Here is a 19408-nt window from a genome sequence, read left to right as displayed (position 1 = left end):
CAGCGCCGCTGTCCGCCGTGAAGTGTCCGCGGGCACTCAGTCCCGGCGGTGACCGCCGCCTCGCAGGGGCCGGCTGGCGGGAAGGTCGGACCCTCAGGTCACAGCTCCGCGCAGGATATCCATAGAAACGCAGATTAAAAGGATGAAATAACTTATTTTGTTCTAAACAATCACGTTGCTATAAATACGGAGGTTTTCCTCGTTCCCTTCCGGAGGAGCACAGCACGCTTCACCGGGCTCATCCCTCAGGGACACAAAGCCGCGCACGCACCGGGCTGCAGGTACGCCTTCCCCCGGGAGAGCGGTCCTCGTCCCCGCTGGGAGACCCGCAACGCCACGGTCCGGCCCTGTCCCCTTCGAAATCAATACATTGCGTGGTGTTCTCCCAAATCTGGCTACTTTCACTGTTTTGCACTTTGTAAGAGGAAAATACATCTTCCTCTGGGTAAGCGAGCGATGGTAGATTTTTTTTTTTGTCAAATTGTGTTTGATCATCAAGTGAAATTAGTGCGCGCTCAAGTCGGTGGGTTGACTACTTGAAAATGGCTCTGTCTGTCTTTGGAGAAGTTACGGCAGAGACAGCAGCAGGGCAATTGCTACAGATTATTTCCCAATCTGCCGCCGTCCTCGTTTGGAGGAGCACCATCATTTCAGCCTCCATTTCCACTTTTTGCTGAGGCTGCTGCTTACAAAGATACTAATTGCGATGGCGGGTTTTATGTTAATGGGTTCCACGTAATGATCAGCCCGACAACTATAGACCTTCAAATTGTTAGTTGGCTGTACTGGGAATAAAACTAATGGCGTTCGGTTATGAAAATGTCAGGCCTCCACCTGGTGAACTAGATTGGGCGCTCGGCGAGGCTCAAATCCCTGCGCCTCCGCAGCGTGGCACGGGCGGCAGTCGTGGGGCCAGCCCCAGCCATGCCTTTTGAGGAGGAAACCCCCTTTTTCCTCCAGAAGTGCCACCCTTCGAGGGAGGGCGGCCCTTCGCTGGGACGGTGGCTGTGCGGCGGCAGCAGGGATGGCGGTGGGGAGGCGCGGGGTGCCCGGCCGGCGTCCCCCCCTGCTCCAGCGAGAGGGTGGTGTTGGGTGCTGCTGAGCTGCAGCCGTCTGCAGGGATGGAGCTGTGCGAGCCTCCAAATTCTGACTAACAACGTAACCGGTTTGGTAGCTCTAAAATAGGATTTTAATCCTGGGAAGCATCATTTCACATTCCAGTGATCTAATCAAAATCCTTTCCTCTAATCTCTCCATGGTCCCCCCTTTCTAGATGAAAGAGGCTGGAGTTCCTGTCTTCACCCTTTCTCCTCTGCCTCCCTGTTCTACCAGTCTGTTCTGTGTCCAGGCAACTGCAAAGAGACATTTCAAAGACTCCTGCCGTGCCGTGTAGATGTTTTCTCTTGTTAGTTTGGACTGCAGGTGTGTAAGCCTCAAGGATGAAGTATCATGGTGCTGTTTTAGGTTCGGGGCATACAGTCACAGTACAATAAATCACAGAGTAATGCTCCACTTTGAACGCGCACGCACAGAAAAAGGGAAAGAAAAAAGCATCTGACCTGAATCATTTTCTGGAAACACATCTGGTTAAAATCCAAAGTTTTAAATTGAGTAATATTTTAAAATACATTTGGTAGGTATTAAATTACAGTGTTATATCTGGTAATATTTATGATACTAATGTGTTAAGCAGAGGTTTATATCTGTCAAGAAATATGAATGATTGTCATATGGGGTAACAAATGTATCCTGATATAAATAATATTTTATGATATTTTTAACATTACTGTAGTCTTTTTTTTTCAGGAGTTACATCTTGTCACATTATTGCCAATTTGAAATAAAAGCTCTGTGGCTAGATACCAAAGCTTTTAGCTATATAATTTTGAATAAGTATAAACAGTACGGCTGATTTTAGGAAGTACTGAGAAACCTTAACTCTGCCGGAAGACAAACGCTGAGCGCCTATAATTCCTATTGTCTTCCGTGCAGGATCAAGTCTCTTATTTGCCATTTTGTGTGGCAGCAAGCCCAAGGAAATCTCGCTTGACAGCTCTGTTTTCTCAAAGTGCTGTGTTTCTTCGGGCTGGATTCTGCAAAGATCCTGCAGGGTACGGAGCTCCTTGGAGCAAGCGATAATTTGCTTTGTGTTCCTGCCGAAACGTACCTATGTGAGATGGAAGAAACATCTTGGAAAATTCGCTGCACCCTGGCAAGAGGACGGGTGGAATGAAGTTTCCTCGGATTGTTTTGTTTTGAGAAATCAGTCTCGTCTGTTCATTTGAGGAACGTTTTTCTTAAGGTTAGATTTGATCTGTGTAAATGCTAACTTCTTTCAACATGCACTAATAGAGTACTGAAAAAGTAAGTACGGTGTATTTGAAGTTTAAATCTAAAATGATGGCAGTAACAAAGAGTACTTCAGTAATGCTTGCTACATCCAAAGTATTTGTAAATATGTTTACAGATTTCTTTTTCATTTTGTCCCAGGTACAGTCATACAGGCACTATTTTAGGAACTGGGCAGATATCTGATTAAAATTTGTTTCCTATTAGTGTCACCGTGTCATAAAATGTCACTAATACAGATATTTAATTAACACAGTTGCACATTGGGCCATCAGTGGCAATCAGTCTTGCTATGCTTCACATGTTGCCGTCCAAAAAACCGAAGAAAATGGACCTTTATTCCAAGGGTCCCAAACTTGTCAGAAACAATTCATTGTCACAGCTGCTTCTCTGGGCAGCAGTCTGCATTCATTAAGATATTTGGACCATGAGTCCAACTTTAATCACTGTACTTAGGCCTTAGCGAATCGAGCTTATTTCCTTGGCCAGGACACTGAAAGGTGAGGTGCTGCTTCTCCCAGCAAGGCTGTAACTTTGAGTCTCTTCTTCATGGATTCTTGTTTTTTCTTCTCCTCTTTTTCTTTTGAACTGACTCCCAAATTTCTGTCAGTTCCCATAAAAGAGTTCTTCTAGAGCCTTATCTGTAGCGCTGTCTGCTCCTTGCCCAGCCCATTCCCTCCTCACTCTCATGGCTCTCATCTTTGCATTTTCTTCAACTGCTTCTCGTCCCCGGCTGCCTGGCTCCACGTGCCTGTGCCCGCTGGAAAGGAGTGCCTCATTCCAAAACCCCATCCCTCTCCACTAGGAAAGCGTCGTGCTGTTTACTCTTAAACTGGATTTGTGAGCAAAGTAGGCTGTGCTCCATCTATCCTTATTACAGCGTGCCATTGCATGGTGAGACTCCGTAGGCATGGCAGAGAATAGAGACAGCCTAACAGACAGATAATTCACGTTGCTGGGAGATTTAGCCCAAATTAAGATCAAAACTCATATATGTCTTCCAAATCACAGACATTTTTTTTCTCATTTATTGTCAGTGACTCCAATCCTGCTTGATTTTTATCTGTTGTACTAGCCAGAGGTTTTGCAGCATATAAATTGCCAGAGGATTTGGCCAGTGGTGTGGACACAATGCTATGTACAAGCTCAGGAAACCCCCTGAGCAGAAAATGGTTGGAAGCAGGGAGAGGTATCCCATGCGCCTGCCCGCTCTTCCCTGGGTGTCCACCTACGGTCAGTGGCAGAGACAGGAGACTCAGCTGGATGGACCCTTGTTCTGAACCAACACAGCGATTCCCACGTTCTTTGGTAATTTGTGAACATTGTAGCACAAATCATGTAGACGGTGGCATACATGGTCTAAGCATGTAATCCTATGGCTACCGCGCAGCCACAGATACTCACCGGTAGGCGGAAGAGAAGAAAGCAATTCTCACAGAGGGCAGGGAAAACAGCCACAATTAAAAGCAAAGTAAATTTGGGTGGTGTGGTTACTTGCTGTTTAACTCTGAAGACATTTATAAGTATCCAGCATAACCCACAACAGATCTTCTTTGAGGAATTGTGGATTAACCCATACCAACAAAAACATGTGATGACATTGTAGCGGTATTCTCTGCCGTGTAAAGTAGGAGTTATTGAAGACCCCAAAAGAAGGAATACATCACTGCCTAATGAATTGAGTCAGTCTTCCCAGACCGAATATGTTTGCAACATTTCTGTCAAATACCTGCTTTTCTTACGGTATATTCTATCCAGATGCATGGTCATGTTTTGGCCAACATAAGTAATAACAGTACCCATAGGCAATCAAGAGAATTAGAGAAGAAAAGCACCTATCAGATTATCCACTCCCTGTAGCTGGCAGTGAGTAACAGTTTCATACCGAATTTATTTAAGTGTATGGTTCACAGCCGTTTTAATTTGTAAGCGCTGTCCTTCCCTTACTGTCCCTTATCGCACGGGCGGGATGGTACCAGAGCTGGCGTTTCGCTGGACGGGAGGTGCGGTGAGCCCTCTCTCGGCTGGGCAGGGCTCACGCTCCCTCTAGCACTCTCCTCTCCCGCTTACGCTGTTCTGTTGATTTGGGCATTTATCTTCTCTGTCCTTTAAAGGGGTTAGGAGAGAAGTTATTAGGTTGTGTGCCCCGGCAAAATTCCCAATTTTTTCTCACTTGGAACTTTTCACTTATTTTTTACCTCTTACTGGTTTCTGTTAGGGGTTAGGGGTTTGTTCTTTGAACATCCTTTTTTGTGGTATTTAACTCTTGCTATTCCTCCCATGAATCTCCTCACCCACTTCATGCAGCCACTTCCTCACTTCGGGTCCTTGCTCTTCCCATCGCTCCCTCCCTGCTCGCTCGGGGATCCATGTTGGCTGTGCTTTCCCCTCCACTGACTCTGTCCCAGCCAGGTATTTCTCCCAGTTTCTGCAGAATCTTCAGGTCCAATATTTCACATATTACTTAAGAATAAGAAACTGAAACCAGCATTATTAGTTTAAATCCCCTTTTGTTTTCTGAACCTCAGCTGGGATGATTATATTCTGCTTTCTCGGTGCTGCTCCCCCCGTGGCAGGAGAGCTGGTTTAGTGACTGTAGCTGGGGATGGGAGCAGCGTTAAGCTGCTGTCGCAGGGCTCTTCCTGACACGAAACAATTCACTGAATCTTCCCTCAGTTTCTCCATTTGGTACAATACCAGTGGTCACCAGGAGATAAAAATCTTGTGGTGACTGTCAGGCACTTGCATCCTGCAGGTTGCACAACAGGGAAACTGCAAGAAGGAGATGGAGGGAAACACATAAATAAAGCAGCTCAAAGGCCGCTCCCTCACCTACCAGTTTCCTTTTCATTCACTTCCAGATAGGGATATAAAGCGGGCGAGTGCAAAGCTGACGCTAGCTTGGAAAAGGAGAGAGAAGAAAGGTTTTTCTTTCACTTTCCAGTCACAAACACTTCATGTGGGGAGTGAAGAAGGGAACGTCCCTCTGCTCCCTTCCTCCAGCTTGGCTTTTTGGTCCCCTTGTCCTGGCCTGTCACCACCCCACGGTGGTGGCACCCCTCACGGTGGGTCCCCCCGCGGGTGCCGGCCGTCCCCAGGGTGGCTCAGCCCCGCGTGGGCACGGCTCGGCCCGCGAGTGCCAAGGGGAGAGGCGTCCGCGCCTGGGCCCTGTTGCAACACGCAGGGACGGGAGAATAGAGGCAGACGGGTGTACGGGGATGGAGAGACAGGTGTGTGCGGAGATGGGGAGATACCGAGACAGACTGACTCGCCTGCCTCTTGCACCGCTGTGAAAACCCCTGCGCACAGGGCTGCAGTGCTTGCTGGAGCTATCAGGGCCACCAGGAAGCTGGCTTTATTGTAATACGCCATGTTTAGGATGTTTGAGGTGGCTTTTCTTCCAATAATGAGTGTGAGATTTCGTTTTGGGAAGCACATCTTTTCTTAGAAACACAACTGTGACTGACTTAGCACAACTGTGATTTTCTGCAAACACAACTGTGTTTGGGGTTGTTGCATTTAAATGCTAGGGTAGGAGAAACAGTAATTCTGGATTAATGCGGAAACGGAGAAAATAGACACCCTTAGGGAGTCGTAAGTTCACTGCAGCTGCCATATACTGGCAAAACCGATGTTGCATCCCACAGGAAACATTTTAGCGTGGAGAACCTCCTTTTTGAAGAGAGTGTACTGGGTGCCTGGCATGACACACACAAGTGAACCAAAGTGCTTGGGATAGCATATCAATCCACTATTTCTTTAATAACACATATGAAATAATTATTTTTTTTTTTCCCTTGGCACCGCATCATTTCCTATTGGTGTTCGGATGGTGATGGATTACCAAAAGGCGAGGGGGGGGGGGAATCCATGTAATTTTTTATACCTAAACATTACCTCCTCCTTTGGAGTAAAGAGATCCAGTCTTATTCTGGCCATGATTCTCCACATTTGTATGCTGGCCCTTGCTTGCATCTGCTTGGCATTATCCTGGATTGGGGCTTTAACCTGATACGAATCCAAAGAAATTATACGGGAATTGATGGGATCACTATGAATTTCCAGGGGTGTAGGCTAGTGCAGACCATAGCCTATTAATCTTGTTGTGTTCTTTCTGTAAATAACAAGCTGGATTTGGCCCAACAAGAGTAAAACAAATTGAAAGCATTCATAAAGAGACATAAATGGGTTTAAGATGTAAGAATAGCGTTTTGGCGGGTTGTCTCCAAGTATCCAGTTTTTAAAAGTACCAAAGCACATACAAAACTTTAGTTTAACATGTTCTTAAATGCCCTGCTGCATGGGCTGGCTGCTGAAACAGGGCCATATGCATAAGACCTGCTTTCATGAAAGGATTATATTAAAAAAATGAAAAAAACTGCAAGAAGGAGAAAAATGTTCAAGGGCAGCCAACCTGGAGGAAACAAATATAATTTAGTTATGTGAAGTGTTTATAAATGCAGTTTATGAATACGTATGAAAGAGTAATTTTTTACTTTTCAGACTGCAACTGTCACACAGAAAAGAAACAATTGCTTATTTGTCTTTTTCAAGGATTTTTAGAGAATACGTTGCCGTTCAGATATTTATTTTGACCTGCTTTTTCCTTTTTAATGGCTTATTGTTTTGTTGATTATTTCAGATTAGCTTTGTTTGTGTGCTCTCCTTCATTTGTGATTGATAGAGAAGCATTTACCTGCTTTATCTGAAAGTGGGAATTTATTTTAAATTTTGTTTAAAATTTCAGGCTTTCTCTTCACATACATGGGCTACCAAATTTGATCTATAAACCTCACTTTTTATTCCTCTTACATCATCAGAATAAATACGAAATGACACAGAATGCCTGGAATTGCAGTAATGCGGTGTAACACAACTGACTATCAAGCTTCATATATAGATTAGATTAATGCATAAATCTAATTTGATATTTTGCATTACTGGGCTAATATTTTACAGATGTAATGCCAAGTTGTTAAGTAAATGAAAATCACAGAGTCTCCAATTCTGAAAGGATTACTCAGGCAAAAATCCCTGAAGTCAAAGGGAGTATTGCCTGAACTAAGTCTGCAAAATTAGAACTAGAGCCATATTCCCAAAACAGACAAGCAGGTTTATCTTAGAGATCTGCCCATGAGTTGAATTCTTGTAACAATGAAAGATATATAGGGAAAACGAACAAGTAGGTAACCTGAAATATAAGGAGAGACTGATAAGATCACACCAACCCTGAGCAAGCACTTGTGTGGTTGGTGATGTCAACAGGAGCCCAAGCTGTTTTAATAAACTTGTTCATAGTTGTCCTATACTGTGTTTTATATACTGAAGTACACAGATCACGTAAGAGTTTAACAAGAAGAGGATTCATATTAAATTTGCACATAAAATACCTCCATGAAATATGTGAAATGCTTTTCTTTTTTATATGATTCCAATAAAACATCGATCATAAAACTCTGCCCTCCTGCTTCTTTATATTCCGTTTCAGCTGTTGCTTTGTGTTTAAAGTTTGAATTCATGACACTTGGCAGATATAATTGTGGGGCAGTGTTAATTGGTGAAGAAAGACCGTTGCTCTGCTTGCTCTCTCAGGGGGTATAAATCAGGAGAAACCCCACCAGAATTGGTGAAATGTTGCATCTGTGTAAGAGGCTGTTGGGCCAAATGATATAAATGGTTGCAGCTCCTAAGAAATACGTAGTATTGTGTCTGTTTATAGCTGCTCAGGATCTGGCCCACTGACTCGGATGGAGCTAAGCCAGGGATGATTTCTGCCCTTTCTCATGAGTTTGCTCGGTGTTTTGCACTGTAAATTCTCCTGACTCTTGCTGCCAAACTCAGCTCCCTTCTTCACAGTTTCATACGCTGAGTGTGAACTGATACTGGTGGAAATCCAAGGGTAAAAAAGTGGTGAGTATAAAGCACAAATCTGTAGCCTGGATCTGAGAGGAACAGCTTGACCACAGAGGAAGTTATTTGCACAAAAAGTATTCAAACAGATATGCACGGTTTACATGTGTTTAGTAAATCTTGTCTGAAAACTAGAACCAGCTGTATAGTATATGGAGGCCCTGATCCCCAGCTCCTTCTCAGCAGCGTTTCATAGGTTTGGATGCTCCATTTCAAGTCACGTTTTCCGTCTTTTAATTCAGGGGCTGCTGGGGATTGAAATACAAGGAGCGTGATTTCCATTTCAGTTTGTAGTGGTTGTCAGCATCCTCAGGTAGCTGCTCACAGCTCCAGCTTCCCTGCTCGTGGAGACATTCCTACCACAACCCCTTCCCTCCTTCCCTCCATCGCCAGCCTAGGAGCAGAGGTACGGCATAAAGCCCCTATGGTAGCTCAGGGGCATGAAAGGAGCCTTTCATGCCGGGCTCGCCCTTCCACGCTACTGTTCGGGCAACAAGCAGGGACTAGCTGAACCCTTGAAGCACAATTATCCCACAGCATTTGCCCAATGTGACGACAGTGAAATCGATTGAGCCACTCTTGGTTCGTTCCTAAATGAGAGCAGAACCAGGCCTGAAAGCTAAATTTGCATGCAAGATTAAGAAAGTTGTAGATGCAAGCAAGATCTTTTTTCTTTTTTTTTTTCTTCTTTTTGTGTGTGTGTGTGTCTAACTATGCAAAAAATTTTGTAGCTGAAATTTACATACTTCTTGATTCATGAAATTATGAGCAGCTGCTATTTTGCTACATTCTTAAATTGAAAAGGCAGCGAAGAAAAGAACAGACACATTAGGCAAACTCCATCTGCCCCTCATGTCTATCACTTTCCTTCACTCTCTCCTTTGCCAAACAGGATACAATGGCATAATCAGATGTCTTGGTTTGCCTGGGAGAGTCCCCAAATTTATATAGCTGTCGTCTAAGACGGGATTTTTGTTTTTAAGACAACTTCTTAACGTGGTCTCTTGTTCCCCCCTGAAACCTGTATGCATATTTTCAGAGGAAACCACAGAACGCAAAAGATCTGCAGGAAGAGAATAACCTTCAAAATGGCTTACAGGCTTTTGGAGCCTCCTGGAAGTCTTCAGACATCTAGTGTTAGGGATCTTAGAATCACTTAGGTTTAAGATGTTTTCCTATTTTTATTTTTTTACTTCCATCTTTTTATTCAAATTACAGCAGCAGAAAGATTTGGGGCGAGAGGGTAAAATATAGGATTGAAAATTAGGACAGATGGGTTTTATTTCTAGCTTTTGCAATAGATCTCTGAACAAATCCAATCTACAGGTAGTTCCACGCTTGGAGAAAAGGGTTATTTAAGCTCCTTGGAGAAGAGAACTTGTATCTCTGGCATTGTTTAAAACAGCATGGCCCTTTCTTTGGATTAAATGCCACTATACAAATAATAACACTACATTTCATCATGATGTAAACATTTTCATTTTCCATTTTTTAATTAAAAGACAGAAGCTCAGAATTTTAGACCTATTTAACACCTGGTTAAACACATAACAAACTAGTAACAGCTGAGTGCATCCCTGTTAAGTGGAGTTTTTTTCTTTTTGTTGCCCCACTTAAGAAGCAGTCATTGTCATTCAGTCTCATTAACATAAATAGGTTCCCTAGGAGATGTCCCATTAAAGTGGCCATCCCTATTAAGCATGTCCCAATTAAGTAGTGTTTATTGTATGGCAGGTTCCAGACCTCAAAGCAGAATAATTTTCAGTTCCTAGAGGGAAAAAAAATAAGTCAAAGAAATTACATATTTTTAAAAGGCTTAAATTGATACAAACTGATAAGAGCCCAAAAATGAAAAATGAGGGCTGACACTTCATCCTTTTGTTTACCCTGTAATGCTGCTTTTCTGGTTTTGAGTTAAGAATGTAGCCTACACCCTAACTATGAATTTCTTGGCTTCAATTTGATTGTGTCATAACTTAATGTTTTATGACTTACAATCACATTAGTCATAGGAGTCACTCAAGTTTAGAGATGATGGAAAAGACATAGGGGATAGACAAATCCATACTCAGGAAGACTAATAGTCTTGTGATTGAAACGGTGGGCTGGGACCCGGGGGATCCAAGTTCAGTGTCCAGGCCTGTGCCAAACGTTTCTGCCTCACTTAGAGTGAAACACCGAGACTCTATTCATGATGTTATTTAGATACCTGAACAGACATTTAAATATATTTTTGTATGCTTCTGTGCGTACATACTCTATTTTGCTCTTTTCTCAATCAAGATGGATCTAAGTTGGGGGCTTATTCAAGGTGCTAACAGGCAAGCTCTGGAAAGTCTTCCTACATTGGCTGAAGATGATACAACTCGCAGTTGTCTGCTGCCAAAGGCTACCCTTTGTCCCCCAAATTATATTAGTGTCAGCCACTTCAGCATAAAATCTGAGTCTTTAGCATGAACCTTCCTTCAAAGAGCTGAAATTACTTGCCTTGATTTTCTCTCAAAGTAGTGGAGATGCAGGCAGGTATCTCCTGCCTATTATGCTTCTGTGGGAGGTAACCTCCAGCGCAGAGACTGAGCGGAGGAGTAGGAGTAATGCCATCTTCAACAACTGCAAGGAGTTCAGCATGTTTACACTTTCAGACAGGGCATTTGCATCTCAGTGTTTAACTTTCAGACCCAAGACATCCTTGTGTAGTTTTACCCCAAATTAGACAATCTGTCCTTCCTGTGAAGGAGCTACCGGGCTGGAGTTCAATAAATATACGAAAAATATTCACGTTCCAGAGCCACAAACTGAAATGTCTTTATGGCAGGACCTCCAGAAGTTTCCTTAGTACAGGTAAAAATGGAAATACAACAGGTTCAAACCTTCTCAGTAAACAGAACTTTGATTTATACACACCTTATATATACATACTTTCTCTGTATCACTCTTTTTGGTGTTTCTGAGAAACAGACAGTTTGAGTTGTCCCAACTTACTTTCTTTATTTCCTAGCATCATAGAATCTCTTAAGTTGGAAAAGACCCTTAAGATTGAGTCCAACCATAAACCTAAAACTGCCAAGTCCACCATTAAACCATGTCCCCAGGCGCCATGTCTGGAAGCTTCCATACAAGCTTCCCTGAAAAGCAATTAACACATGTTAAACACTTTTCCTTAGTCTCAATAATCACTTTTTTTTTTTTTTTGAAAAGGAATTATCCCTGGAGTACAGTTTCATACCAGAAGCTGTGATTTGCACAGTAGTGCACAAGTGGTTCGTGCATTTAATACATAGCCCATGCACTGAAGAACCTTAAGATTCCTTGCTTTCACGGAAGGCGTAGTACTTCAAAATGTGGCTTTGTGAGTAGGTGGTAAATTTTCTTCTGGGTCACAAAGTAGCAACTGGGTGCTTTGAAAGCATCTCCCAGGAGGCAGGTAATCTGTGGTTGAGCGATGCAGATGTTCTACTGTGGTCAAATCAGAAAGAAAGACTTCTATCCTTAAGGCAGTAAAGTAATTACACCTGGTATCCTCATATCTTACTTCCAGTAAATAGTTGTAGAACAATGTGGCTTTGTAGTGCCCATTAATAATATTAGTAGTTGGCAGCAAGAGCCTCCGAGAGTCTTTATACAGTTTACTGAAACGCTACACCACTATGTGCAGGAGAAATGGTTAATATTCAGAGCCATCAGGGGTTCATCTCAGACCCAAAAGACCTGGCTTTGCATAAACCTTGTAAGTTTGTATGACTGGGGTGAGAATCTCAGCAGAGGAAGCTTGCTCTTGTTTCTTAGCATCTTTTGTTTGAAGATCGAAATTATGCTTACAACTATACCAGTATGCATGTCTTTAGAAAATGCAAAACCAATCCCCAGCTCCAAAGAGATGCTGTCCTTAAGAGAATTTCAAATCTGGATCCAGATTTGGGCTTGATGTTTAAGATCTCCAATTAATCTGCTCTTTGTCAAATAGCAACACTGTGACAGCACTCGCTTAAGCTCCAAATAGATGTTGTGTCAGCATTTCTGGTGGGAAAACATTTGTCTTGGGTTTAGAATTTGTCCAGGACTTCCAAAGCAGGTGCCCAAAGTAGCAAATGAAGGTTTAAACGGGTCCCAGTGCAGAAAGCAAAGCACGGCACTGTACCTGCACAGAGACTTAAGTATATTCTTTCAGCTCTGACACAAATCAACTGCAGGGCACTTTGACACATCCCAACCTTTCAGAGTGTATTTTTTGAGCTCTGCTCATTATCCGAGCCTCCATTCAGATGCTCTCAGCACAGATGCCTTCCTCATCAGCTCTGCACTAAAACATACAGTAAGTGAAATTCTGCCATATGTTAATACATATGTTTCAGTTTCAATAAGCATTTGATGCAGGGCTGTTTTTATTTTTTTTCCCAGGCAACAGAAATTACAGAATTTATACTATTACCTTCACTCTCTTTTTAAATATTCTAGTGATCTTAAATAAACTAATTAAATTAAGGTTAGCTATGTGCAGCATAACCTGTCCGAATGGTGGAAACACGTATTGATTCTTAATGGTTCAGCATTTATCTGTTCGGTCCAAACCAGCTGGGGACGGCAGTCAAACTGTCTGAGACGCTCTGTGATGTTGTAAAATGATGGAGAGGCAGATAGCCTGGAGAAAAGGTGTAACCAGGATTTTCACTTCATCCCCACCTCAAATTTTCCCATCTGGCGTATCACAACATAATGATGTGAATGATGTCATCAAACTGGGAAAAAGGATCTGAATGGGGTAGTTTTCTCCTTTACTGAACTTTGTAAGCTGGCCACAAATTGTAATTAGCAAGTGTCTACAGTTTATTTCTGGCAAAGGCTCAGTCCATTTTCCACAGGCTGGAATCAGTCTGTTCAGCCACGATGATTCTTTTTGATTGTTTGTTTGCAAATAAACTCTTGGAAAGATATCGGACACATTATGAGATTTACAGATGAGTTGTTATGTGCAAGTATGCTGCTTTTACAGCAGTGCAATACCTCTGAGTAATGCTTTTGATTTAAATAGAGCTACCCTAGATTTGCACCATTGTAGGAGCCAGATTAGGCCCCATAACTCTTGTACACATGCTTGAAAGCATCTGAGCAGTTATGAATGAGAGCAGCATTTGAAAGATAGAACAAAGACAAACAAGCCAAAAAAAAAATCTCCAACTTACATCAGCTTTGCCTGCTGGATTCTTTGCTTTACAACTAGAGAAATATCTAGGCAGACCCTCAGCTAGCAGAAGCTGGCACAGCTTTGTTAAAAATCAGTGGAGCTTTGCTGATTTATATCAGCTGAGAATCACTATCTGCCCCAATGACAAAATGAGGCATTGAAACATAGTGGGAAGGCAATAGGGTTTATCTATGGTTACAGCATTAAAGCAGCATCATAAGATAAACTAATTCTTGTCTAAAGCTTTCAAAAAAGAAGGTGTCTGTGGGAATACAGTACTGACTCTGCCTTCTCAGTGTTGGCTTCTGATCACTGTGCCAAGACTGGCATCTTCTCTTCTCTTAGCAAATCAGCATGGCTCCTGCAAACTCTTCATTGACTGCCAATGCTGTGCTACCAATAATTTACTGCTATTGAGAAACGTCTCTGCTTTCACTCTGCACAAGAGAGTTTGCTCCTACATGCCTGGATTTGTTCAGTTACATACTTTATGAACATTATTAAAAAGAATCAAAGGATTTTTTGGGGTTCTTTTTTCATAAAATGTCTCAAGCATTTGATAAATAAATAATCTTCTACTTAAAATGGGCACGAATTCCCTAAAGACGCAGAGGTGCAAGCAGGTATGTGCCAAGCCCAGCTCTCCTCCAGGGGGATGTATATATCTATATACCTGTAATTATAGGCTGATAATTATATAATTCACTGTATGTATATCATCATTTGTGAATAACTGGGTAAGCTGGCAACACAGAAGGGCGGGACTGTATCATAAGCTAATAAAAAAAAGCAATTATATTTCTTTCTGATCCAGTTCTCACCTTCCTAGTGAGATCGGGGCATTGTGCAATAAGTGAGAAATGAGGAACCTCGGAACACTTGGAAGCAAGATAAGCATCCAAATGCCTGACTGTGTCATTCAGAGCTCAGCTGAACTGTTTCAGTCAGGAAATTATGGGCTGCCATGGGAACAAAGGTCCCTTCCCAGATTACCAAAAGGAGTCTGAAGTGGGTCAGAAATGTTACAAGAATAGGCTTTCAAATGGCATTTATATTATTTCCCAGGTTAATACAAGTTTGAGTCTAAGCACTAAGGCTAATGCAAGAAATTTCATTTCAGCTTTATGCAACATCTCCTTGCTGTACATACAATTCACCCCACAAAAGATTCCTAGAAGAAGGTATCTCCACAGTCCTGCCTGCCTCTGTCACATCTTGTTTTATACTAACTTTGCAAACTGCTTAAATGGGGATCATTTCTAATCTGTGTTGATGCAGCATCCTGCAGAAGGTGCTTTTGGAGCTGACATATCAGAAATCAGAAAATTTTACACGCCTTAAAAATGTGATGTTATAAACAAGTGCTTTTGTTTTCTAATTTACAGTATTCATACAAGTCTCTAATTCCTTCCAAGATGCACAGCGGAGCGTCCCCAATTGAACCAAAATGTTCACCCACTATCTTAACTTTTAAATCCTTGGGACTGCTCATATTCTTAAAAGCCTAGAGACAGTGCCCAGTATCAGGGAAGGATTGAGACTCCAGTATGTCATCCGGAGCTGAACAAATCCGGGCATGCAGGAGATAATTTAGTTGTGCAGAATGAAAGCACAAAAGTTTCTCAATTCTGGTAAATTATTGGTAGCACAGCATTGGCAGTCAATGAAGTGCTTGCCGAAATTGTGATGATTTGTTAAGGGAGAAAGAGAAGCCAATCCTGGCAAAAGAATTCCAGGCCATGGAAAAGAGAAAATGCCAGCATTGTACTTACACACACAATCTGTCCTTAGAGCTCTAAATGAAACATAATTTTTTTCAGAAGTTCAAATGCTGGAAGCACAGATCAGCCACATCCTCTCCACCATTTATTACAGCTTTCTGTCACTATGTCGCTAGCTGTAAAGCAGGCAAAACTGCTAAGCTGTTTTTTCTGTGTGAAATGAAAATGACTGGAGTGGGACAAATGTAGAGCCAAGCTCTCCATTTGTAGCTGAGCTGGTTATCTCACTCTTAAGGTCCTACTCAGCAGAAATCAAATCAGTATCATCAGATAGTTTATTTGTACTGGAGTCTCTGTAGCTATTGCAAAGTCCTAAGAGGTCTACAGGATGCTTTTCCAACGATGTCACTATTAGCTGCTTTGCCCTGAAACCAGGAAAATCATAAATGAATCATGGCTCAATTCTAATGATACTACCTCTGATTCAGCAAAGCACGGAAGCATATTCTGAATTTAAACATCCGAGTACCAGGAAAGCTCCACATCAACTCAGTGCTGAGCATGTGCTTGTTACTTTGCTCAATCAGAAAAGCTGGTGATTTGAAGTTTGAATGAAACTTGAGATAAAGTTTCAGGTTTGGGTGATCTGTCCTCTACTTCAAGATGGTACTGGAAGGGAGAAGGCATGCTAGGAAGCAACAAAGGTGTCAGAGTTTTGGAACTCCCTCACCTAGACCATAACGAGCTGATAGGACTGACCACAGTTGTACCTGCAGACAGGTTCCATGTATTTCACTCATTCGGTTTTGAAAAGCTCTCTCTTGCCAGCAAGCTGGCCATGTTCAGTTTATATCTACGTTTGCGTGTTCATACTTATGCACTCATGTATGGAACACTGTAGACATTTTTGAGTTCTGCAAAAGTGAAATTAATACATTTTCCCTTTTTTGATGAAAATTATTGCCATGCTTTTCTACACCTCACAGATAATTAATATATCAAAGAACTTTGAAACTTGATACTTGGCACATAAAGAGTTCTCATTGAAGGATATGTCCACAACCCCTATAGGAAAAGAATCTTGCCTGGATAATATTAAAGTCTGAATGACTGGAAGTTGGCTGTTACATGCAACAGAATATTTCAGTGACTTAGAAAAGTCTGTGTGATAACATCTACAGAGAGTGGTGTACTGTCAATTCAGTACACACACTGGGATAGTCAGTAAAGTATGTTTTATTTGAGGGTTTTTTTCCCCTCTTTAGGGTCAATAGGCTCAACTTGGCCCAAAGGACTTGAGATAACTTAAAATCTTTCAAAAGAATATGGTAAGTATATGTTTAGTACCCTCACAGAAATCAGCATGATATTCAGTTAGCTGTAATTATATACTGTGCTGAAACAGGGCTCAGATGTTTGTGCTTCTGTAAAACACTGGTTTATGCTCCCTTCCTTATTCAGGGTAGTACAAAATGCTATGGCAGCTGAGAGCGCTCTTAGATAATACTTGCACTTTTCTAATGCTCTGTGGGCCAGGATCCTAAGTGTCTCCACATGCAGTAATGAATTTAGGCAAAAAGAACTCTGTAAAACAGGTTAGGAATTAATATGACAGCTTAATGCATGGAAAAAAAATCAGCTTCGGTTGATTAAGAAAGCTTTTTGAGAGTGTCCCAAGTTTTATTTATTTATGTGTTCCGAGTAGATGAGATTTGTAGTAGTAGTTAGATTTTAAGAGATACTAAACAACCTAGAGCTCCTGTTGAGTTTATATCTTTAATGATTCCTAGAAAAATGTATAGAGTCGCCAAAAAATTTTGAGTTTTAATGTGCAATTCTACTCTTGAAAAAAGGATAATACACATCCTACTACACTGAAGTTTCAGGTTTTGTCACTATCATTACCAAACATACTAGAATTTGGATGCAAAAATCAACTATTGTAGAGCCAGTGCAGCTCTGGAAAAGTGAGGTGGCATCTGTGCATCTCCTGTCTCATGAGCAAAATTATTACTGTGTTCTACTCAGATACATCTGTTGCTTTTTAGGTTTCAGCTGTCCACCAGACAGTTAACCAAGTCTGCCTTCATCCACCCATTTATTAAATCATGTATTCAATGAAGCTCGGAGCGGCCAAGTAGACTTTGTTTATATGGCACAAACAATTCAGCATTTTTAGCAGCAAAAAGGAGTAAGGAGTGAGTATTTAGGGGGGATAATTGTGTTTTGTACAAAGCTCGCTCTGCAATTCACTCCTGTGATGGCAGGAGAGAATGATAGAAATCTATCTGTTCCCAAGATGAATTGCTTGAGAATCTCATCTTAATAGGGTGGGGGCATCGTTAGATGGGGAAGGTAAGAAGTTTCTTGAATTTCTGAGGGCTAGTCCAGGCTAATTCCTTTGTGCTTGTCAGGAGGTATCAATTCCTGAAAAGGGAGTTTCCTTTCTCTTTCCTATGACTAGTCAGGATGGTGCCTACACACTTAACATATCTACATATGGGCTGACTTCCCCGCCTGCTTGGTGCCTACTGGCCCCACTCCCTTATCTAATCAAGGTTCAATCAAAGTTAATTAGGGATCTAGTTTTCTGTTCCTACATTAGGCGTAAAGCAAAAGAAGCTCCTGGGCATATCTGATCAAGAAGCTGATCTGTGTTATAACTATGTAATAACTGGCACAACTGCGTAATTACAATAGAGCACTATCTAAGGTTACATCATTATCATTATGCTTAACACTAAAACAGAATGCGGTTATCATGATTGGTGTCAACACATTTGTGATATGCCACCCAGGAAGATGAGGCTATACACATGTCACCCAAGCCCTACTCGAACCTGGAAAAAAGTTTGTTCCCGCAGATAGGGCATAAGAAGAAAAAGAAATACACAGGACATTGACTATTTGGGGTTAAATTTAGCTTTCCTATTCACCCTTCCTCTTCTCACGGCTTTCTTAGCCAGACTTTTACTTGTCAGTGAGTACACTGACTCTGGAGTCACTGATAATAAAAATGTAATCTACCTACGTATGTGTACAGTCTATTTCCGTGGGGAAGAGAACTGCCAGGTTCCAAGAACTGTGTTAACTCAAAGGCATTGCACAGAGAACATATTTTTTAGTTTTGATTTTCTGCTTAAATTGGTAGTTTAATGAACTAACATGCATCTATGAAAAGTAGATGCCATGAAACATATAAGAAGTGCAATTCACTTGAAGGAAGGACAACATTGAAAATACCATTTTTACATCTTCTGATTCTTGCTGGGTTTAGTTATAAAATATTAGGGAAACCATATTGCAGAGATTTTAGTGACTAATACTTATGTACAGTCTTAAATATCAACAGCTTCAGCCATTTTTTATTAATGATAGGTCTGGATATGATTTCTTAGCTAAAGACAGCTTCCTTAGCTTACCTAATATCACGGCATCTGGTATCTCTAATTGGAATCATTTTCATAATAACCATGAGCAATATACATTACCATCTAAATATGAAGGCTGACTACAATACAGACTTGTCTACAGCTCTTTAAGTATCCAGGATCCAGTCCAAAGCCCCTTAAACTCGAAGGAAAGACTCCTGCTGATGTTAGTCTTATTTAGCTCAGGCGCAATGTATAAAAAATTCCCTCCTGAAACTCCATAGAAGAAAGCAGAGATATATGCGGTATTAATAAGTTTCAGTGCAACTCTGTCAAATCCCTCCGAAGGTGGTGCCCCATTTTGTTACTAAATAAGGCCTAATTCAGTCAGTATTTAGATACTTGAACAACTTGAAATGCTGGAGTAGTTCTGTGGATTTTTATGGAAGTTCAAGGCACTCAGTAGGTTAGTCTACTTGGTAGTTTACTACTCATGAGTGCTTAATTGTTTGAAATTTTACTGTTTCGTTAGTAGTAGTAGAAAATTACCTAATTCATAGAGAAACACATGTTCAATACTTATTTTTTATGGTGTTATGAGCTTGTCTTGAATTATTTCAGAAAAATCTTGCTCCTATGTAGCACTCATAAATTCATAAGATATCCATAGCCAAAGCCTTCAGCTACTCATTTAGCAGTAGACATTTATGTTATGTTTAAAGTGTAACATTTTATATTCATCACAATCAGCAGTTCTCAGTAAGATAAAAATACATGAATTCATCTCAATCTGGAGAGTTCCTCCAAAAGGGACAAGAAATCCTACTGTCAAATTGAAGGGAAAAGGAGGGATTAAAGAGTCCCCTAACAACTGT

The sequence above is a fragment of the Charadrius vociferus genome, unplaced genomic scaffold, assembly GCF_000708025.1.
Source record: "Charadrius vociferus isolate BGI_N301 unplaced genomic scaffold, ASM70802v2 scaffold54, whole genome shotgun sequence".
Taxonomy (NCBI): Eukaryota; Metazoa; Chordata; class Aves; order Charadriiformes; family Charadriidae; genus Charadrius; species Charadrius vociferus.
The sequence above is the reverse complement of the archived record's forward strand: the minus strand, read 5'-3'. Positions refer to the sequence as shown.